Consider the following 24,662-nt stretch of genomic DNA (forward strand, 5'->3'; position numbering starts at 1 on the left):
GAGAGGCAGCCACTAACCCCAACTGTCTGTGACTTCTGCCATGATTTGCGTGAGAATGCCCCATAGACTCCTTTATGCGTGTAAGTATTGTGCAAAAGTCCTCACCATCCCTGTTTCTGTAGTTTCATGTAAATTCGTGCAGGAGATGAAGGAAGTACAGATACCTATAGGATATCTGTTATACCATCAAGGAATCATTATATGTTATATACATAAAATTACATCTAAAACATGTATGAAGATAAGATATGCAGCACACACACACACACACATCTTAAATGAAGTTATATCACTTGAATTGACAGTGCCTCTCCTTAGAAACTAGGCACCTACCCCAGCAGCTCTTAAAATCTCTACTTTTTTTTTTAAAGACAGGTTTTCTCTGTGTAGCTTTGTAGATCAGGCTGGCCTCAAACTCACAGAGATCCACCTGCCTCTACTTCCTGAGTGCTGGGATTAAAGGTGTGTGCCACCACTGCCCAGCTAAATTTCTATTTTGTTAAATGAGACAAAATTTTATTTATTCACTTTTTGCACTTGAAGTGCTCTTTGATGACATCCGTGGCCTGAGATTCTTTGCCGTTGTCCTTAACCACTACACAAGGGCAATAAACCACTTCCCATGTCTTCCCCTCTCAGTCAGTTTTACAGAGGCTGACCCATTCCCCTAGTTTCTTGTCATCAATCTGGGTTGATTTGGCGCTCAGCACAAAGTGTCCTCACCAGCTCGACATATTGCATAGGCTCAGCACAGTTGGATGTAAGCACATGGGATGGGCTTGGCTTTTGTCTAAGGCTTGGGCAGCTTCACACATGCCATTCGCTAGGCCATCATGGATGAGGGCTGTTTTCAGCACCTCTTGTAGAGCAGTGCTGACATCCATTACCCTCCAGTAGCAGTGCCTTCCTAGCCCTTGGCTGTGGATTACAGCTGACGCTGAATCTTGAACACCCCTGGGCATCGGCCTTCAAGCAACTTGGTGGCTGCCGCAGGGAGCGGGGGCTTAAAACCCTTTAGTATGATATTTTAAGCTCTATTAAATGTTAAATGCCATCACAGAGAGCGTTCATCCAGTAGCCGATGGGAGCAGAAGCAGAGATTCGCAGCTGAGCACTGAGTCGAACTCCTGGAATCCTGTTGTAGAGAGAGAGGAGTGATGAGCAAAGGGGTAAAGACCGTGCTGGGGAAACCCGCAGAAATATCTGACCTGAGAAACTGGGAGCTCATCGACTGACAGCTGGGGAATCTGCAGAAGACTGAAGTAGGCCCTTTGAATGTGGGTGTCAGTTGGGGGACTTGGGCAGTTTATGGGGCCACTGGCAGGGAAATGAACTGGCTTTTTGGAGCCCGTTCCCTATGGAGGGATACCTTGCTCAGCCTAGGTTCAGCAGGGAGGGCCTCAGTCCTGCCCCAAATGATGTGACAGAATGATTCCCCATGGGAGGCCTCACCCTCTCTGAGGAGTGGATGGGGGTGGGATGGGGAGATGGTGGGAAAAATGGGAGGATGGGAGGGAAAGGTAACTGGGACTGGTATGTAAAAGAAGATTGCTTTTAAATAACAATAATAATAACCATAATTAATTAATTAAAATGATAAATTCATACAAAAAGTTTAATACAATCTTAAAATATTAATTAGTTCTATAAAACAATATCCATTTTTTACCATGAAAAATAATTACCATTCTGTTATTATAGTTAACATTGATACAGAGATTTTAATAATGATTTATTTTTAGAAATTTTAAATTTTATTGTATTTGTGCTGATTCTCATGAATAAGAAAAATAATATTTTTAATTTGATTTATAATATGTGCGATGCCTCTGGACAATATATATTGTAAGTTTTTGGAAATTTGCTATGGATTTCTTTTTCACAGTTTTTTTAATTTTTCATTTTTTCATGTGTACAGATTTTTTTTGCCTGGACATATGTCTGGCTACCATGTGCAGATGTAGTGCCATGGAGGATAGACAGACGAGGGCATTGGATCCCCTGGAACTTGAGGTGAAGATGGCTATTGGTTGCCATGTGGGTCCTGGGAATAATTCAAGTCCCCTGGAACAGCAGCAAGACTTCTTAGCCACTGAGTCATCTCACAGTCCTCAGAAATATTCCTAATATACAAATGTTAGGTGTAAAGTTTTATAGAGGCTGTAATATACATAGGATTGTAGGAACATGTTGGTAATTTCTCTGTGAAATTTCATTTACATGATGTGGATGACAGGACATACAATACCAACCAGGAGTCACAGTCAAAATCTGAGTATGCTTATTCCACACATAAGAAAACTGGCTATGCTATTAAGTATTAAAGTAACAATAATATCTCCTATTTCTAGGATTAAATATAACTTATAACAGTAAAATTTAAGACTGATAGACTTGTAGACTTGTAGAGGTTCTCCTCATCAATGGCAAGTTTTTTAAAGTTCTGATTCTGTCCAATTTAAACCAATAAACAATATCTTTAAAAGGACAAGCTTTGGGGCTGAAGATACAGCTCTGTGGTTAAGAGCACTGACTGCTCTTCCAGAGTACCTGGGCTCAATTCCCAGCACCCACATGGAAGCTAACAACTGTCTGTGACTCCAAGATCTGACACAGTCACACAGACATGCATGCAGGTATAACACCAATGTAAATAAAAAATAAATTTAAAAATGGACAAGCTTTACATTAAGGATTGCTAATGATAGTAAAATATGATACAATCAACAGACTAACCTACAATTGAAAAATTATACAGTATCTTTTGATTTAAAATTATCTTTACCCTAAGACCAAACTAGACTCTCTTTCTTTTTTTTTCTTTTTTTTTTTTTTTTTTTTTTTTTTTGGTTTTTCGAGACAGGGTTTCTCTGTATTGTTTTTGAGGCTATCCTGGAACTCACTCTGTAGACCAGGCTGGCCTCAAACTCACAGAGATCCGCCTGATCTGCCTCCCGAGTGCTGGGATTAAAGGCGTGTGCCACCAATGCCCGGCCTAGACTCTCTTAATATAAGTGACAATGGTGTGTCTGGGACAATATATAAAGTCACTGGCAGTGTGTCCAAAATCTAACACTAATGCACAAACTGACTTAGAGGAGCCCATTCTATATGGAAAGATAACATGCCCAACCTAGACACAGAGGTGTGGGGGTAGAGAGGTGCCTTGGTCCTGCATCAATGAGATGATGGCACAGACTTAGTAGACTTCTTAGTAGAAGTCTTACCCTCTGTGGAGCAGATGGGAGTAGGGAAGGAGGGGGCGGGAGTGGGAGTAGTGAGAGGAGAGGAGGGAGGGGGAACTAGGATTGGATTGTAAAAAATAAATTGATAGAAAAGGAAAAAATATCTTTACCCATGTATATGTAATATGCACATGTGCTTGCGTCTTTATATTATTTCCATGATACAGTTTAGCTTATAATTAAGTGGTCATATTAATTAAAACTTCCAGGTTGCCCTATGTTTCTTTTAGTTCACTCTTTTTTAAGTTAAAGATACCTGTTTTAAGTTAAAGCATTAGTCAGCATGGCTTTTGGATAATCATCATTTCAGCTCCAAGTCTATATAAGAAAAACTAAACTGCACTCATTACTCTCAGAGCGCAACAGCTTCTATGCTAGTGCACAATTTCATATCATGAACAAGGCCTTATCTAAGAAATGGTCCTTTAGGCTCTGCCATTCCTAAAATGTAAAGACTGGGAATTTAACTTAGCTCTGTCATTTCAGAGTTCCTTAGATAACAAACAAATGTTATGCTTCATCAAAGTAGTTTGTTCAGTGTCCACTAACTATGTCAAATTTCTCTTTAACATATTAATGTTTATATCAAGTTTATTTTTTTGCTTTTTTGAGAAAGGGCTTCTCTGTGTAGCCCTGGCTGTCCTGAAACTCACTATGTAGACCAGGCTGACCTCAAGTTCCCAGAGATCCTCCTGCCTCTGCCTTCCAACTGCTGGGATTAAAGCTGTGCACACCATCACCTGATCTCATTTATTTTATAATCTTTCAGTGTCAAACTTTAGCCAAGTGTTACAAAACAGCCCAACACTATTTAAACTAAAATGATAGATGTGTTTATGTTTTTGTATGGATGTTTTGCCTGCATGTATGTATGCTCAGTATGTGAAAACTTGGTGTCTGTAGAAGTCAGTAGAGGATTCTAGATCTCCTGAAACTGAGTTATAGATAGCTGTGAGCCACCAACTGATTGCCAGAAATTGGACCCATGTCCTGTGCAAGAAGAATAAGCGCTCTTAACCACTGCAACATTTCTGTAACCCCAACAGCTCAATTTTCAATCAGGGTTTCATCAATACTGGAGCAACTGTCCTTTTGTGTGTCCAATAGCCATACTCGTAAACCTGTACCAGTATGGGCCAGGGCCAGAAAAGCAATGCTGTAGGCCCTATCCCCAGGTCTATTCCTTTTCATGGGACTACAGAACACCTCAAAAATTTCCTACAACTTGGATAAGTCTCCTGTTCTCTAAATCAGAGAGGCTGTAAAAAGCAAGAATCAGAAACTGGGTCTGGGCAGCATGCATTGTGAACAGTGAACCGTCGACACGGAGGGGTGATGCCATCAGTGTTCCCAAGAGAAGCCACATGGTCCACAAGGACCCTGACTCATCTCAGCAGGCAAACCACTGTTAAAAAGCTAAAGGAGCTTGGGATTCCTCCTAAATACCCAGTATCTCATGGATCAGAGTTTAAATTGGCCGTAACAGCAGCAGCTACAATAACAGCTGTGACTAACAATATTGGTGGAATAATAACAATATTAATAATAATAATTACTTTTGGCCACCTCTAATGATGTTATACCCCAGCAGGAAAGTATAACCAAAGATGAAAATGATTGATATAAGACAAAACAAAGCTAACCTAGACTTTGAAAAAGACAAATGCTAATTCGGGCCTTATGTATAAGATGTGCTAACATACTGTGTAGGACAATCACAGCCCCCTCAAGTGTAATGCAGAGATATGCTCTGTATGAAATCCTTTAGATAAGTTTACCTAAATCTGTCAGTCGTTGCATCCTTTCGCCCTGGTTTTCTGCCTCATTTTAGCACTGTTGGTACTCAGTGGTTACTGCCTGACATTTCCTTGTCATCTATCCCAGCAACAGACACTTTCTGCAAAATGTTCTTTGTTTCCCACCACCTTCTTAGTAAATAATAATCAGCTGCTTTCTATTTTCTTTCATAATGCAAGAGGATGTCTGCCCTCCCCACTTGCTGACACTGAAAATAAGCCGAACCCCTACTGCTGGGACTGAAAATCCAAAGCCTTCTTTTGAAATAGGTAACCTAGTGAACCTCGTGCACACTCTCAGGCAGTGACTGTGCCCATCTCCAGTAAGGAAATATCTATTCAGAATGATTGACCGTCATCTTTCTGCAGCCCCAAAAGCTTTTGGGGACCACAGCACTCACAGGGGAGTTGAGGCATAAAATGTAGAAACTACAGGAGGTCTGAGGGTTGCACGGATAAAAGGTAGCTGAGAGTCTGGGAGGCCTAAATACGTGAGCTTCATTCACCCCACACAGCCATCTTGGAAAAGCCCCGTTATGAGACCTTGGAAGAGATGCATAGTTTGCTAATGACCCAAAGAAACCCTTGCTTCTGCCCCTTTCCACCACCCCCGATTTGCCATCTAAGGGCCCGGCCACAGTCCATATGTGACACACATCCAGGCTCCTCCATATCTCCCTCTGTCTCTGTACAAATCACTGCAAAGAGGCATGATAAGCTGCCCTCCAGACTCAGATCACCTAACCTAAAACAACACCTTCAAGACTTTGGACCAAGGAACTTTTCTGTCTGAATTCAAGGGTTGTTCTTTACATGTCTTGAATTCTACGTTGAACATTGCTGCTATGTAATTTCACTTTCGTGTAACTCGGTAATTGCATTCGTTGGTTATTACTTTAGCGTTTTTGGTAGAAAACGTATTTGTTGGGTGGCAGCGCATAGTGGCCCACGCCTTTAAATCACGACACTCTGGAGGCAAGGGCTCTCCGTGAGTTCGTGACAAGCCTGGTCTACATAGTTAGTTCTTGGACAGCCAGAGCTGCGTAACAGACAGATTAAAACAAACAGAGTGCGTAAATCGAAATGTCAGGTGTGAGCGAGCTTTACAACACATTCACCTCCTTCCAGATTCGTGTGTTGGCATAGCAGACCCTCCTTGTTCCGGATAGGCCTGTGGTTTTTCCCATTAAAGACTTGAATCAGGGACGTCCAGGGCAAATTTGGGCACTGCCTGTGATCAGAGCAACACTCACCCTCCCCCCACCCGCCCACCCCCGCCCCAGCCCCGAGGTCACAAAAAAGAGTGTGTGTGCACCAAAAAGTTCGGAGCACGGTGGTCCCCTTAAATGCGAACCCATAAGCCTGATGGGAATAGGCTGAGGCAAACTTCAAACAAACAAACAAGACACTGGAGCAGAGCGCAATCTGCCATCCTAGCAGCGTTTTGGAAGGAGGTGTTATTAACGGAGGCGTTTAAAGTCAAGGCCGCGCGAGTCTTTCTCAGTCGGGGCCGCTGTCACTGCCCGTCACCAACTGTCCAGTGAGGAGCACGGAAACTCGGCAGGGCCCGCCCTTGCCGCCATGTTTGAGTCCCGTGTTGTTGTCGCGCAGGCCTGTGGGGCTGGGTCTGCGCCGCCCGTCTCTGCCGGCTTTGGGCCGGTTAGGAGGAACTCCCGGATGACGGAGGAAATGGTGAGTACGCCCTGGGCTCCTGGAGTCGTGAGTGGCGGAGCCGTGACACTGGAGAGGCTGCGCCCGGGCACCGGAGCCCGCCCGCCCCGCTCTGTCCCCGGAAGCGGCTGCGGCCCCGGCCCCTGCCTTCGTGGGGTCTGCGCCCCCGCACAGCGCTGGCCCGGGCTGATGTGAAGGGACGCGAGTCTCGCCCGCCTTACGGGTGTGCCTGGGCGGCTTTCCATCTTTTCCTGTCATCTCCTTTCTGAATTATCTTCTTCTCAGTTCCATCTTGCCAGAATCTGTCTATGGCAGATTGCTCACGGGCATCCACATTCAGAAAATTTAAAACGGAGAGGGCATGGTTTAGTGCATTATGTGGAGACTGGGGCACAACTTTCCTTATTTCCTGAATTCATGTTTTCAAAGCTCATGGGCACGTCAATGCCATGCTCCATCTGAGTCACCGTCTGTCTAGCAGCTTCCATGAGCTGTCTAGAGGAACTGGGGTCACAACTGTCCTCAAGTGCTGCAGATGAGCAGGACAGGGCTACATCCCCAGATTCCCAACTCATCAGTCAGGCCTCTCTCTCTCTCTCTCTCTCTCTCTCTCTCTCTCTCTCTCTCTCTCTCTCTCTCTCTCTCTCTCTCTCTCTCTCTCTCTCTCTCTCTCTCTCTCTCTCTCTCTCTCTCTCTCTCTCTCTCTCTCGTGTGTGTGTTTCTGCCCTTTTCAAAATGATGATTAGAGAATATTTGATTGTGCCCTCTATGAGAGTGGGCCAAAATTCATAATTTTAAAGGAAGGAGAGACATTTAAATTTGACTATTTCTGAGGCCAAAGTTCGGATTTTTGAAAATTTTACTAGACCTGGCGTTCGTCAGCCCTGTGGAGGGGATCAGGTGCTTCCGACTGTACTGCTGTTTGTTTGTGTGCTCTGAGCTTCTTCTCCAAATAGAAAAGATGGAAAGTGGGAGTATTTAGTCAGTATTCACCAGAAGACATTCTTGGGGGAGAAAAAAAGTATTTTCAGTATTGTTTCTGGCAGTCCATGGACTTGAGTGTTCAGTTTCTTTACCGTTTGAAGTTTTCATTGTTGAAATCTTTTATTTCTAGTTCTTTTCATGTTGCTATGAATCAGATTTTGTTCCTGGTTTCTTGTTTCACCCCAGTCTTTATGGGAAAAGAGAAATGATATTGCTTATTGAATGTTGTTTTTTTATCATGCTAAGTTCAAGAAAGTATTTAATGCTACAAAGAAAATATTTACTTTTTAAAATTCCCTCTGATTTGTATTCATGCTTAAATTGAAGGGAATATTAGCAGTGTACTAGATAATTCTAGCCATTGATGAGTAAAATAGTGAGCATCTGCATAGTAAGATAAGAAAAACCAACTTGGAGAGGATAAAATACTTACATTGTGTATGAAACAGTATGCTATTATTTGAAAATGAATTTAGATCATTTGTACATTGAATTTTTTTAAAACTCTGGGTTAGCAGTATTTAGAAAAGCGCCCTTTTAATTTTCTAGTAGAAGTTGGAAAGAAAATAAATAAATATCAAATTAAAGGAAAGTTTAGGCCTCAAGAGATGACTCAGCTGTCAAAAATACTTTTGCAGAGGACCTGGATTCTGTTCCCGCAGTCAGGTTGGGCAGCTCACTGGCAGCTGAAAGTCTAGCTCCTGTGGACCTGACATTCTCTTCTGGCCTCTAGAGCCTGCATGCAGGTGGTATATACACAGACTTACACAGAGACACATTAAAAAAAAAATCTTAAAGAAAGAAAACCAAGCAAAACATAGTTTATTGCAATGAAAGCACTTATACATAAAAGACATACACATTTTTGTTAAAATTGTTCATTTAAATGCCGATATTGTCTCTGTGTGTGTGTGTGTGTGTGTGTGTACATGTGTGTGCATGCATACCAATAAGGAGAATGACAGAGAACATTAAAATAGGAAATCTAACTGTCTTTCTTCTATGGGTAAAAATAATCACTTGTAAGAGATGGAGTTTAGTGGTTGTTGAAGGGATTTAAAATATTAGCCATTGTTGGTCATGGTGAAATCCTGAAATCCCAGCAATTGCAAGACTGGGGCGGGAGGATTGCTATCAGTTCACTGCCATCCTAAGATATAAATAGTTTCAAATCCTGCCTGGGTTATAGTATGAGTCCTGTCTCAAAAACAAACCTAAACAACTTGACCACACACATCTGTGCCGTAGGACAAATGACTTGAGTTCTATCGTCTAATATGATGGGCATTGTATAGTGCAGTGGAAATGAATGAGAGACTTTATAGCACAGGGAAGGATAGTTATGCAGCAGTAATAGCTTAATTTCCTCAGCTATCATCTTTCAAAACATCATATGCATTCTATCTAGCAAAATCTTTCTGTTACTTACCTCCTAAACAAATGAGTATTTTCAGGGTACCTAGGGTTAAGGTCGTATGAAGACAGATTCAGTTTCTAAAATAATTTACCTAGACTCCATTGAGTTTAATTAATGCAGCCCTTGTTTACATGGCCATGAAGTTATTTGGTGATATGTTATTTATGATTTAATAAAGCTTGCCTGAGCATTCAGGATGCAAAGCTAGAAGCTAGGCAATGGTGGTACACACCTTTAATCCCAGGACTCAGGAGAAAGAGGTAGATGGATCTGTTAGTTCAAGGCCACACTGAGCTACACAAAATTGATCCAGTCCTAAAGAGAAAGAACTCACACAAAGGTGATCTCAACACTTGGGATCACACGCCTTTACTCCCAGGATTTGAGAGGTATAAAAGGAAGAACAAAGTCCGTCTCGGGAATTAGTCTCCAGCCACACTGAGGATAGGGCGGCCCTTCCCGTCTAAGAACTAGTGATTGGCTCCTTTGCGTCTCTGATCTTCAGCTTGCAACTTGAAGCCTGAACCCCATTGTCTGTCTCTGGGTTTTAATTTTGTGTGTGTGTGTGTTTCAGAGTTATATACAGGAATATGGCAAACATTCCAAGGTCACACTCCAAAAGAAAAATGATTCTTCCTCCCCAAGAAGCCAACTAAAAGTAGCTTCTCAGTTAAGGATGGGGCTTTGGAAGGCACTCCCAAGCCCATTGCTGGGAGTTTTCACTGATCTCATGCAGACCTTGTGAGGGTAACCACATTTATTGTTATTCCATGTACACACTAGCCATGTCAGGTGCAGAACGAAGCTTTTGAGAGTACTGCTCCCCATCCATCCAGCAGCTCTTACATTTTCACTTCAGGTTTCCTGCACCTTGGGAAGAGGGGGTTGATATAATGTCCCATCTGTTGTTGAGTATACACAGTTGTTTTCATAATTTCAATAGTAACGCTTCTCTGTACTAACTACCATGGCTACAGTAAGAAACTCCTTTGGCCCAGGTTGGAAGCAGCAGACATCTATGAACGGAAGCACACATATTTAGAAAGCAGTGAGTGTGTCAACATGACCACTGAGAAAAACATCAATAGGTTCTGTAAGCCCTATGGCATCTCTAACCATGGTTTTTAACCACGTTAAATTACCAGACATGACTTCCCTCTTCTGCAGCAGGCCTGAAATTTCGTTGGCAGCCATTGCTTAGCTTCATAAACATTCTTTCCAGTAGGCACATCTTGTCTAGAGTATCAGTATTGTAGCATCCAGGGTCCAGCTCGGGGTAACATCTTTGATGCCTCTTCTCCCCCAGCAGCTTTCACACTAGGAAGGATAGATACCTGGGATTTCCCAGGTCAGCTCATGATTGGTTTCCGGGTATCCTACAACCAAAATGTATGTGTCTTCAACAGTAGGGTTTATCATCTAGGTATGGTTGGTAACAGCAATGGAAATAGCATATATCGTTTGGGGTGCTACTGAAGCCTCTCTGACCAATAACTTAGATGGTGGTCACCTGTGTCTGACATTGACATTTTCCGTCGTTTAGTCCCTTGTGGCTAATGTGTGGTATTTCTGCTTGTTTATTTGATCTTTGTGAGTTTGTGGCCAGCCTGGTCTATATACAGAGCTCCAGACTAACAAGGACTACCTAGTAAGGCTCTGTTCCCCACTCCCTCTAAGAAAAATGTCTTTTAAATTAGATTACAAGCTAGTGCTGCTTCATAATGTTGCTTCGCTTGTCTTTAGTTAACAGTTCCTAACCCTCCTTTTGCAATGCTCCATCCACATGGCTGCCAGTATTTCCTCGCTGTTGATTCATATCACATATGTTCTGCTATCCCCTTTCACTAGTTATAGTATGTGTGTATTGACTATATATATATGTATATATACACATGTACATGTACATAGATAGAGGTATATATCTTGGATTACAAGATCATAGGTGCGCAAACACCTTCTCCGTGTGCTTTTCATCTTGCTTCAGCCTTATTCTGGCTCCTCTTCGCCATGACTCCGCCCACACCTGCTCGATCCCTTCAGTCCCCAGCATTCTCCTCTCTGCTTTCATTTTATCCATATTCTACACCCCATACATCCTCCCCACCAGCAGCCAATTTCTTCTCCTCCCCTTCACTCAGTGATACAAACTGAGGAACCTCATAGGAGAACGACCTTTCTTTCAGTGCTTCTCTTTTTGAACCTAGATGAACTCACTCCATATAATTTTTCTAGTTCTGTCCATTTACATGAAATTTTCATGATTTCAATTTTCTTTACAGCTGAATAATATTTCATTATGTAGATAGATACACCATATTTTCATTATCCATTCATAAGTTGAAGGATATCTAGGTTGATTCTGTTTCCTACCTTTTGTGAATTGATCAGCCATGAACATGGATGCATAGGTGTCTCTATAATAAGATACAAAGTGCTTTGGGCATATGCCCAGGAGTGGAATAGCCAGGCCATATGCTAAATCTAGTCCAAATTTTGTAAATTTTTTATTTATTTTTGTTTGTATGGGTATTGTTCCTGTATGTATTCTGTCTATTGCATGTATGTAAGTGTCCATGTAGGGCAGAAGATGTTGGATCACATGGAGCTGAAGTTACAGTTGTGAGATACCATGTGAGTGCTGAGAATACAACCTAAGAGTTCTGCTAGAGTTGCTGGTGTTCTTAACTGCTGAACAGTTTTTTAAGCCCCATTTCCATTTTTTTAGAAACTTTCAGGCTGATTACCAGAGGGTATACACTAGTTTACATTCTCACTGACCGTACGAGGGCTGCCTTTTTTTTTTTTTTTTTTAGTTTTTGATTTTTGGTTTTTCAAGACATGGTTTCTCTGTGGCTTTGGAGGCTGTTCTGGAACTAGTTTTTGTAGACCAGGCTGTTCTTGAACTCACAGAAATCTACCTGCCTCTGCCTCCCGAGTGCTGGGATTAAAGGCATGTGCCAACACTCACCCAGCCAAGGGCTCCCTTTTACCTACATCCAGGCCAGTATTCCTCATAGCAGCCATTTTGACTGGAGTGAGCTAGCCTCCTAATGTAGTGTGAAATGCAGACAAATGAGGCTAGATCTTTATCTTTCACTTCGCACAAAACTCAGCTGCAAACAGATTAAGGACCTTAACATACAACTTGATACCCAGAAATTTCCAGATGAAAATTTTGTAAGTGTACTTCAGTTTACAAGCACAGGTAAGGACTTTCTAAATAGGATTCCAACTAAAACAAATGGGATTCCATGAAACTGAAAATCTTTTATATACCAAAGTGTCGATTGAGTGAAGAGGCCACCCACAGAATGGGAGACAATCAGCTATTTATCTGGACGGGGATAAGCATAATATAAAATGATTTTTTTTTTTTTTTGGTTTTTCGAGACAGGGTTTCTCTGTGGCTTTGGAGGCTGTCCTGGAACTCGCTTGGTAGTCCAGGCTGGTCTCGAACTCACAGAGATCCGCCTGCCTCTGCCTCCCGAGTGCTGGGATTAAAGGCGTGCACCACCAATGCCCGGCTATAAAATGATTTTTAAAAGCTTAAAAATCAAGACATCAAACACCCTAATTAAAAGTGGACTGTTGTTCGAGAGCAACCTGGTCTACAAAGTGAGTTCCAGGACAGCCTCCAAAGCCACAGAGAAACCCTGTCTCAAAAAACAAACAAACAAAAAAAAGTGGACTGTGGGGGCTGGAGAGATGGCCCAGTAGTTAAGAGCACTGACTATTCCAAAGCACCCCAGTTCAATTCCCAGCACTCACATGACAGCTCACAACTGAGAGTAACTCCAGTTCCAGGGGATGCAACACCCTCACACAGACATACATGCAGGCAAACCACCAAGGCAAATTTTAAAAAAAATTGGACTTTGGAACTGAACAGAGCATCCTCATGAGAAGAAATAGAAATGGCTAGTAAATACTTAAAAGTGTTCAACATCTTCAGCCATTAGGAAATGCAGATGAATGTGGATGGGTGTGGCCTCATCCCCCGGAGCATGATTAGCCTACCAGTAGCCACAAAGAAATACTGACTCTCACTGGGCGTTGGTGGCGCACGCCTTTAATCCCAGCACTCGGGAGGCAGAGGCAGGCGGATCTCTGTGAGTTCGAGGCCAGCCTGGTCTACAAAGCGAGTTCCAGGACAGTCTCCAAAACAATACAGAGAAACCCTGTCTTGAAAAACCAAAAAAAAAAAAAAAAAAAAACTGACTCTCCTTCAACCCTGTGAGCCCTTCCCAAATCCATGCTAGAATTTATAGTAACAAAGTATTGTGAGAATAATTTCATACTTTGATGCATCCATGATAAAGAGATTGTTCTGGTGTGTGACATTGAGGTCCTAAGACTATCTCTTGCTGCTGTAAGGACCAGCCTTCAGCAGGTCAGGGATTGAGACAGATCCACTAATCACTGACTTTTCTATCTGAGGAAGTAAAACTTAATTCTCTAGGGCTGGTGAGGGAAGCCAAACTTAACTTTCTGGGGCCAGTGAAAAAGCAGGGGAAACACACACATATACTTTTAGGGTTTCTCTATCCTCTTTTCTCTCCTTTATTTCTTTTCTGACCTCTATCTAGATGTTCCCTTTCTGTCTCTCTTGATATCTTCATTCTGACTAACATTTTTTCCCTTATAGCTTAAAAACCCCAGCAAAATCTTTCAAGCAAAATAAAAATTACAATGTGGTTGTATTCTATTTTTTAAGTGAATGATTATAATGAATACAAGTAAAAAACAACATGTTTTTCATATCCTTCACATGAGTAAACATTTTATGTATTACAAGTGAAAAACAAGTTGTCTTAAGAACCCACATACATTCATACCCAAGCAACTTGTAACAGACTAACAGAGTATGAGCAAGCAAGTTATTTTTCTCAGCCAGTTCTTTTGCTGGCAGGATGCATTTTGCAGTTACAAAGAAAAGATCAATCACTTTATTATTTATCTCAAAAGATAATCTTATAATAAAAATCTTAAAAGAATCACAAATCTAAACTTTTATATGTGAAAAACAGCTCTACTTTCAGTCCTTAGGGTACACACCCATTTGTCAACATTGTTTTTACATCAGGAAGCTGAGGACAAAAATGGGTACAAGAAATTAATCATCACTTCTGATCACCAAACTGGCCTAGAAAGAAAGGCACGTCAGCCAGCAGTAACCAGGCTGCCACAGTTTCTGTTCCCTGATCTCAATGAGTCCCTTATTCAACTATTAAAAGTGGATGGATAAAACTAGAAAAAAACCATCCTGAGTGAGGTAACCCAGACCCAGAAAGACAAACATGGTATGTACTCACTCATAAGTGGATATCAGATGTAGTGCAAAGGATACCCAGGCTACAATCCACAGCTCCAGAGAAGCTAGGTAAAAAGGGGGGACCCTAAGAGAGACACACATGGAGGACTCCAGGAAAAGAAAATAGTTGAGATCTCCTGGGTAAACTGGGAGGGGATAGAAAGGAGGGGTTAGGGGATGGGAACATGAGGGATCAAGAAGACTAAGTTGGAGGAGGGACGGCGGGGGAGAACAATGAAAGACATCTTGATAGGGGGAGGCATTTGAGGGTTAGGGAGAAGCCTGGTGCTAGAGAGATTCTCAGGAACCCACAAGGATGGCCCAAGCTAAGACTCCCGGCAATAAGGGAGAGGGTGTCTGAACAGGTCTTCCCATCTAATTAGATTAGTGACTGCCCTAATTGTCATCATAGAACCTGCATCCAGTAACTGATGGAGGCAGATGCAGTGACCCACAGCCAAGCCCTGGGCTGAGCTCCTGGAGTTCAGTTGAGGAGAGGGAGAAGGGGTCATATGAACAGGGCAGGGGTCAAGGCTCTGATGGGGAAAACCACACAGACAGCTGACTGAAGCTAGTGGGAGCTCATGGACTGACAGCTGAGGAACTTGCATGGGATGAAACTACACCCTCTGGGTGAGAGTTATGTGACTTGTTCTGTAAGTGGGGGCTGGCAGTGGGACCAGGACTTAACTCAGAGCATGAATGGGTTTACGGAACCCACTCCCTGTGGTGGAATACCTTGCTCAGGTTGATGGGGGGGAGGGGAGCTTGGTCCTGCCTCAACTTGGTATGCCAGACTTTGGACTCCCCAAAGAAGGCCTTACCAGTGTAAGGAGTGGATTGGGATGGGAAGGGGGGAAGTTTGGAGGGAGATGGGGGAAGGAAGGAGGGGGAACTGGAGTTGATATGTAAAATGAAAAATAAATTTTTTAAATTAAAAAAGTGTGCCTTTATAAACTTTAAATTGTTCCCCAAGATTTTCTACCTAAAGCCATTAATAAAAGCATCTTAATCTAACCTTAAGTCATTATTTAAAGCCTTGGTTTGCTATGATGTACACCAAAAACCATGGACACATCTCCCAACATTAAAATGAAAAGAACTTGAGCTATCTTACCTTCTGAGACTCAATTGTTTTTCTTACTCATTATCCTAAGCCACAGTCTATGGCTCCTCAAGAGAAACTTATGAATCCTAGCTGCATGACTTCTCCTTGTTCTTAGTTCCTATTGTCTGCAGCCCCTGCTTTATCAGGGGCGTGGGCAACACCATATCCTGTTTTTGCCTATATTTATTTTTTCACTAATCTAACTTCTGTCACAATCCTTTACTATAATTACTAAAAACTCTCAATCATCAAAATTCTATTTAATTTAACACTATTGGGGGGGTGTTCAAGACAGGATTTCTCTGTGTAGTTTTAGAGCCTGTCCTGAAACTCACTCTGTAGACTAGGCTGGCCTCGAACTCACAGAGATCCACCTGCCTCTGCCTTGTGAGTGCTGGGATTAAAGGTGTGCGCCACTGCTGCCTGGCCCTAACACTATTTTTGTATAAAAAGCTTTGCTTCCATTAAGCAGTACAGCTTAAGAGGAAATCATCTTCATAATAATCCACAGGTAAAAATGCCCAGTAAAACAGGATATTTCCATTAGATAATCACACTATGTTAAAGGCAGTGGGGATCTACACACACACACACAGACACACATACACCCCTATTCATACAGAGAGAAAGGGCAGTGCAAACATGCAAAGATATAGCAAGAGCAAGAGACATTCTGGCCGAAGCCTCAGGGCCTATCCAAGGCTCACTCATCAGTGCCGTGCACTCTGGTGGCCCGAACTCCTGAAGTCAGCTACCACATGCTGCTCCTTTGACATGGCCACCAACAAATATGTGCACTTGCCAGGTGTAGTGGCCCAAACCTTTAATCCTAGCACTTGGGAAGTAGAGGCAGGTGGATCTCTCTGATTCTAGGCCAGCCTGCTCTACAAAGTGGGTTCCAGGATAGCCAGGGCTACACAGAGAAATCCTATCTAAAGTGTATGTGTGTGTGTGTACCCTATTTGCCCTATTTCCATGTGTATTTGTCCCCTTTTATAAAGTCCCATATTCATCATTAACAGGGAATAACCTTGATGAGACTATGTCGTTTTTATTATGCATCTGCATCTGGTTTTAATCATATGTACTCCTAAGTATGCATAGGCATAAGATTGTAAATATTGGATTCTCCTTTAAAAAATGATCCCTTGGAGGACATAATTTTTCTTATTGAGCTTACAGCAAAGACTAGCCAATACTGGGTTGGCCCAATTACCATGTCTTGGATGTGTAGTGGTTTGTATTTGAACAGAAGTGGACTTTGCTGAGGGTTTTCTATTGGCAGTAACCTATTCCCATCATTTGAAACAGGTATATGAGTAGCCTGAGGCAAGGTGTGGGAGGGTGTCCGGTTGTTACCATGCTCTTAGGTGCCTTGTTGGAGTAGCATGTGTATAGCCCAAGCTAAGTAAAGTCCCATGTTGCTAAAGCCTTTCCTATGCGTTCATGCCTTCATATATGTGTGGCAATGTCCAGTTGGAGAACATGATCTCCCAATGAGTCTCTTGTAGAGACATTGACTCATGAGTTGCTGTTTGAATGAGAGTTGAAGAGGTTTATCAGTAGGAGTGATGATATAATCATTACAAGAGAGGAGTGCTGCCAGGCCATATATCCAGTAAAGAAAGTCTAGGAAATGCGGTGATCTGAGAGAGCCTGTTTCCTTTGGGTTTGATTAGGAAATGGGAGAGATTAGTTCATAAGATGGTTATTACTCCATAATTGGAGAGAATAGGTTATTTGCAAAGCTTGTGTTACAAAAAAGACAGGGCTCCTGAGCCCTCAGATGTACACATTGTATTATTGTAAAAAGCTGAGATATCAGAAAAAGTTACAAGCTATAAAGGCTCAGAAAGGAGAATAAAAGTTGCTCCTATCAGACAGATAATGACTTGACTATTTGTCTTACTCCAGGAATGATTTGATTTCCCAGTGCAGTGACCCAGGTGAACTAACGTGGGCTGACACCTACTGCCTCTTAACTGTATAACGTGTGGGCAGAGAGCAGGAGTTTTAAAGGGATAAGGAGCACTCAAGGAAAGGCTGAGAAGTAAATGCTCCCCATTGCTCTATTGAGGTGGCTGTGGAGCTTGTGGCAGAGCGATTATGCCTTAGGAGGAGTGACTTAGTTTGTCCAGGCTCCAGGGCCCAGAACAGAGCTATTGTCCACCATCAATGTGGCCAGCAACACAGTAGCTTGTAATTGTTTTGTGTACTCTGTGCACACAAAGAATTTGTTTTCTTTCTCCTTTTACATTTCTGCTTGTCTCTACAAAAACACACTGACTACTGAAGCAGTGACACTATCTCACACACATGTGGGAACACAAGAAGGAGGATAAAATGGAAGGAGAAAAAAGGCATATTTTCTTTTTAATTGGGTCTATGTGTATGTCAGTGTGTATGAGAGTGTTGGTGCCAATGGGTGCCCAAATAAGTTGTTAGATCCCCTGGGGTTGCAGCTACATGGAGTTGTAAGCCACCTGGATGTGGGTGCTGGGAACAAAGTCCACTTCTGTCTAAGAGCAGTGGTTACTTTCTTTTGTTTTCTTTTTTGAGACAGGGTTTCTCTGGCCCTGGCAGTCCTGGAACTTGCTCTGTACACCAGACTCACGTAGATCTGTCTGTCTGCCTCCCAAGATGTAAGGCATACGCTGCCACCACCTGGCAAAGCAGCTATTACTCTTAACGGCTGAGCTGTCTTTCCAGCTGTAAAACAAGCATTGTCAAGCCAAGTAGCTGCAAAGTTTGCTTTCAGTCCTGAGAAGTGAGGGCACTCACTCCATTATTGTGTCTGGCCTCCTTTTGTTGTGGAGGAAGAGTTCAGTTGCTAAGGAAGGTAGCGTGCATAGGTGATTCAGTTGAGGCTGATTTGGGGTAAGCCTCCATTCACTGCACTTGTCCTTTTCCATAATTCATCAGAATTTGGTCATGCCCATGCCCAGGTTATGCATAAGATGAAAAAAGATTTATTATCCTTATAGGTTCATTTGCAACATTTGCCTTATTGCCCATGTGCCTAACACTAGATTGTGTCACATCAGCCCATAGTCTGAGTGTGTTCTGCTTTGTATTTGAATGGAGTCCACACATTACCAAGGTTGCTAAGTGGAGTAATGTATTTTAATTGTTTAAAGCAGGCATACCTGCATCCCGATGCATAGAGGATGCTAGATTGACAATAAGCTGGTAGGTACATTTTTCAGAAAGCAGTATTTGCACTGTCTAAGCCAAGTAGAGTCACACATTGCTCAATTATTCCTTATGCTTGCTGCCTCTGTTGTCCCGGTGCCCAGTGCTAATCTCTTCAACAGTGCAGCTGCTTTGGCTGTTTTCTGCTATCCAGCACTTTAAGACTGCATACCCTCCTCTCCTCTGTCACATAAAGTTGGTCAATTGTCTTATACTCAGCTTCATGCAGGATCTTAAGCCCTGGCCAGAACAAGTCCAGATTTGTGGCAAAGTAGGAAAAGGATGGCCTCCGGCTCAGTTCCTGGTGGAGTTGTAGTTTTTCCCTAAAATGCCACAAGGTGGCTGTCTGTCTGCATTTCTGTCAGCATCCTTGTCTTCCAGCTTTCACTATGATGGCCTGGTCCTGTCAAGGTGGCAGATCTTGTCAAATTGGCAATTAACACTAACCATTTCCCTATTATTTTAGGAGCCTGTGACCTTTGAGGATGTGACTGTGAACTTCAGCCCAGGAGAGTGGGCTTTCTTGGATCCTAGTCAAAAGAAGCTCTACAGAGATGTGATGACAGAAATTTTTATGAACCTGCTCTCCATAGGTAAAAACAAAACAAAACAAAACAAAACACCACTTGACTTTTTTTAGCTTATTAAGTGAGAGAACAGCTGTTTCTTCCTTATTTATCTGTGTAGTTTCATGAAGTGAAATATTGAAAGGTGACTGTAGCATGCCAAGTCATACTATACCACAGTAAAAGGTAGTCTGTAATAAGTATTTTCTAGTGCTGTCTAAGTCATAATGATTTCTTTTGATTTACTTCCAGGGAAAACAGAAGAAAACATTGAAGAGGAGTATGCAAATGACAGAAATCTCCGGTAATTCATCGCAAAAGGGAATTTGCATCACTTGTTTCTAATTTGTTTTAGGAAATATGAAAGTCAAACCAATGATCCAACTACATCTAAATGTAAAATGATTCTATGACAAATTTCTCTAAAATTTGCATTGAGTTTGTCTATCCAGAATTGTTGAAGAGTCCATCTCTGTTATCTGTTAATATTTTCTGAATGTGTTACAACATTAGGCAATGTAAAACATTTTCCAGTGATTTGAGATAGACAACCTTCTCTTCATGCACAACAGTGTTTTAATATATTTTTATCAGGTTGTCTTTAGGATTTGGATATATGCCCCTGTGTTAAGTACAGTGAATTTCAGTTTTAAATTGGGATCTAGCATCAACAAATCTCATGAATGTTACTCCAAATTTTTCAAATTTCATGCTTGATCAATAAATATACTTTGCATGAGTAATTTTTCCCAGAGTTAGCTAGTATAGACATTTTCAGAACTAATTCTTTGATAATTTCATGCATGTATGCAATGTGTCTGATTACAGAGCTATCCTTCTCCTTTCTCTCCAACTCCTCCGGCATCCTTCCTCACATCCCTCTTCCAGTTACTACGTGTCTTCTTTTTTAAAGTTTTTTTCTTTTGATAATCCATGAATCTTAGTATCACCTATATAGCAGGGTACAGGGTACTGGCAATTCCATTGCAGCATGAGGAACCCACAAGGGTCCATACTCTTGAAGAAAAACGTCCTTATAAAAGTAAAGCCAACGCTTAGTATTGTCCCCTTAGATCAGGATCTTTCTTTGTGAACCTCAAAGTTGGTGTCATTCTACTGCTGCCGCCTAAATACTCTATTAATGGGAGGGGATGGGAGTGAGCCACAGCATCCAGCCACCAATGCTCCTCCTGAATACTCTACTAATGGGAGAAAATGGAAGTGAGCCACAGCATCCAATGCTTCTCTTGGCTAATCTTAAAATATTAGTTATGCTCTTTTCTTTCTTTTTGTTGTTTTGTTTTGTAGAACTCAGATGATTGAGAGAGACTGTAAATATGGAGATGCTTGTCACTGTGGAGAAGCCCACCACCAGATTCCGGAATATGTTGTTAATGAGGACTTACTTTCTGCAACAGCAGTGTATGAAAGCAATGTGTGTGCAAGAGGCACCGTTGGTCATTTACCCTCAGATGTGCATCTCACAGGCAGAACTGGAAAGAAACCATTTGAGAATAAAGAACATGTGGAGGTAGCTTTTCAACATGAGAAACATACAGATTTCACTTCTGAATACTTTCAGGTACTCAAACGTCCTAGACACATAGTTTATAAAAAGAAACAATCTAATGACGCCTGTAGGATTCGCGCTTCTGATCAAAATTGTGAGCAAATTTACAGTGATGGTACATGTCATGAATATAATCAGTTTGAAAATGCCATCAGGAAATACAGTTACTTTCAAATGTATGAAAGAAACCACACTGGAAATGTGAAATCATTTATGTGTAAACAATGTGGAGAATCCTTTATTAATTTCAGTCAACTTGTCTACCATGAAAAAATTCATACCGGAAAGGAATGTTACGTGTGCAATCAGTGTGGAAAAGCATTCAGACATTATTCCTACCTTCAGAAGCATGAAAAGATCCACAGTGGAGATGCCCCCTATGTGTGTAAGCAGTGTGGCAAAGCCTTCGTTCGCTCATCACATCTTCTCGTCCATGAAAGGATCCACACTGGTGAGAAACCCTACACATGTAAGCATTGTGGGAAAGCCTTCAGCCACCACAGTGCCTGTTACAGACATGAGATAATCCACACTGAAGAGAAACCCTATGTTTGCAAGCAATGTAGAAAAGCATTTACTTGCTCTACATCCCTTCGCAACCATGAAAGAATTCACACTGGAGAAAAACCTTATGCATGTAAGCAGTGTGGCAAATCCTTCATCCAGCGTGATGCTTGTTACAACCATGAGAGAACTCACACTGGAGAAAAGCCCTATGTATGTAAGCAGTGTGGGAAGGCATTTACATGGTCCACTTGCCTTCGCAACCATGAAAGAACTCATACTGGAGAGAAACCTTATGCTTGTAAGCATTGTGGGAAAGCCTTCACCCACTCTAGTACCCGGTACAGTCATGAAAGAATTCATACTGGGGAGAAACCATACGTATGTAAAAAGTGTGGGAAGGCCTTCATTCACTCCAGTCATCTTATCAGCCATGAAAAGATCCACACAGGGGAGAAACCTTATCCATGTAAGCATTGTGGGAAAGCTTTCATTCAGCGTAAGGCTTGTTACAATCATGAACGAACTCACACTGGAGAAAAGCCTTATGTATGCAAACACTGTGGAAAAGCATTTAGATGTTCCACATACCTTCGCAACCATGAACGAACTCACACTGGAGAGAAACCTTATATATGTAAGCACTGTGGGAAAGCCTTTACACATCAGAGTGCCCGCTACCGTCATGAACGAATTCACACTGGAGAGAAACCCTATGTATGTAAAAAGTGTGGAAAAGCCTTCAGTGATTGCAGCTATCTTGTGAAGCATGAAAGAATTCATTGGAGAGAAGCCTTACACATGTAAAAACAGAAAAGTTTTTATGTGTTCCACATCCCTTTATGTGCATGAGAGAGCCGACAGAGAACTGAGGTGTTTACGGTAGTATACCTGATGACCTTGTCTGTGGACAACTCACTTATGTTGTGAGGGATGCAAGAAAAGTGTGAATAGCTCACGAGATGGCTCAGTGGGTAAAAGTGCTTATTTCTAAGTCTGATAATCTGAGTTCCATCCCAGGGTCCCATATGGTGGAAATAGAGAATCTTTCCCAAAGTTTACTTCTGTTTTCCATACCCACATGGGCTCATGCATATGATCAATACTTATTCTTTAAAAAGTGGACACTAACAAAGCTGCAAAGGTGTAGTTGTTTCCAATATGCAAATATATACATATATTGTATATATACATATATATATACTTATATTTATGATACATGGTACAATCCTCTTGCACTGAACGTGGTAGGACATGCTTTTATTCTAGCTCTGGATGAAGGAGTGATGGTAGAGATTAGAGAATTATAATGGATATAGTGGGCTTGAACACCACATGGGAAGCTTAAGAAACAGTTACAAGCAAGTAGAATTTTCTTACAAAAAGAAAAGATAACTCGGCTATTTAAAGTACATACTGCTCTGCCTAAGGACCTGAGTTTGTTTCCCAGCATCCACACAGTGTGACTCACAACCACCTGTAATTCCAAATCCAAGAACTGTGATGCCCTGTTCTGGCCTCTGTAGGTACAGAACACATGTGATACACATACATATAAGTAAAAATACATCTTTTTAAATAGTTATGTGCATAAAGCAAACAGGAGAGAGGTGTGTTTGTTTGAATAAGAAAATGTATGGAATATTATGTAGTTTAATCTTTTAAGAATAATGTGGAAAGTGAGTAAATTTATTTGCACAGAATATTTCTGAAAATAAGCTGGAGTACAGCCGGAGCATTTTATCATTGTTCAATTCTTATATGAGACCTTTAATTTGCATATGGTTTTTATAGTTTTGAAATAAGATTTGGTGAATAATGTCATAATTTTGCCTGCCTGTATTGCCTAGTGCTTGGAATGCTGAAGCCACCAAGACATTGTCTCTGACAATAGCAACCATATGAAAAAAACATTTGTGTTGAGGTATTGTAAGTTTAGTTAACTAGTTTCAGTTTAATGGGTATGCTTTAAATGAAGTGAGGAAACACTTTCTCAACTTTACTGTAGATATATTGGATTCATTGAACTGAGATACATTTGTAATAAAACAGTAAACTTAATTTTACCTCTGTTGTGATTGTGATTCGTTTGAAAGTAAAAATGTATGCTTCTTAAAAGTATTTTCTCATATGTCATTTTTTATTTTTTTTATTTTTTTGGTTTTTCGAGACAGGGTTTCTCTGTGTTGTTTTGGAGGCTGTCCTGGAACTCGCTTGGTAGTCCAGCCCGGCCTCGAACTCACAGAGATCCACCTGCCTCTGCCTCCCGAGTGCTGGGATTAAAGGCGTGAGCCACCAACGCCCGGCCATATGTCATTTTTTAAACTATTGTTAATTCCTTTTCAATTTCCTTACATTTGTGTGAAAGAAATAGAATTTTTTGGTGTTTACATAGATTTTATATTTTGTGCTTTTCAGTATATGTGTTGTTTCAATAATAGTGTCTTGTTTCTTTTTTGTTTGTAGACAGGCTCTCACTATGTAGGTGTGGCTGGCCTTGAACTCACAGAACTCCTGCCTTTGCCTTGAAAGAGTTGGAATTAAAGCTCACACCACCGCACCTGGCTCAAATGAGATTTTTTTATATGTGTTTTACAGTTATTTATTTAGTTAGTTAGTTACTTGCTTGGTTGGGTTTTTTTGGTTATTTTGTTTTGTTTTAAGAAGGGCCTTATAGTGTACCTATGGCTGTCCTGGGGCTATGTAGATTAGTCTGGCCTCAAACATACAGTTTCACCAGCTTCTGACTTCCAATGGCCAGGGTTAAAAGCATGAACCAGTACGCTTGGCTGTGTGTTTTAGTTGTTTTTTTTTTTAATAATTGATAAAAAATTATTGCTGGTGAGTGTATAAGTTTAAGCTCACCTGCATATGAGTGTCTGTGGAGACCACAATCATCAGATCCTTGGAGGTATAGTTGTCAAACAGCTGAAATGGCTGGTGGGAACTAAACTCAAGTCCTCTCAAGACCAGCAAGAAATCTTAACTATTTAAATTTAGTCCTTTTCTCTTCCACATTCCCTTTTCATCTCTGTCCCTCTCCTGCTGGGATCCTTCACGAGTCTTCTTGTTTCCATGTTCTATGTGTGCCCCCACTGAGTCTAATTTGAGTTTCTTGCTCAAGCATGGATCAGACATTATCTACTGAAGGGCAAATTGTTTGAGCCTATGCCACTGAAAAGATGACTCTTCCTCTGCAACAACCATGAACTGCCAGTCTCCTACTGGATATGTGGAGATTCATGTTTCCTTGTCCCATCCTTGATGAAATATTCACAGGCCCAATTTTGTACAGACT

At 41.5% G+C, this 24,662-nt stretch overlaps 2 pseudogenes; one reads left to right on the plus strand and one right to left on the minus strand.

Annotated features, from left to right (window-relative positions):
- Positions 1–524: 524 nt before the first annotated feature.
- Positions 525–942, minus strand: LOC101827361 (annotated as a pseudogene).
- Positions 943–6,587: 5,645 nt separating this feature from the next.
- On the plus strand, positions 6,588–23,430 carry LOC101827088 (annotated as a pseudogene).
- Positions 23,431–24,662: the final 1,232 nt, after the last annotated feature.

This window comes from Mesocricetus auratus, unplaced genomic scaffold (assembly GCF_017639785.1).
Source record: "Mesocricetus auratus isolate SY011 unplaced genomic scaffold, BCM_Maur_2.0 Super-Scaffold_100676, whole genome shotgun sequence".
NCBI classification, from domain to species: Eukaryota; Metazoa; Chordata; class Mammalia; order Rodentia; family Cricetidae; genus Mesocricetus; species Mesocricetus auratus.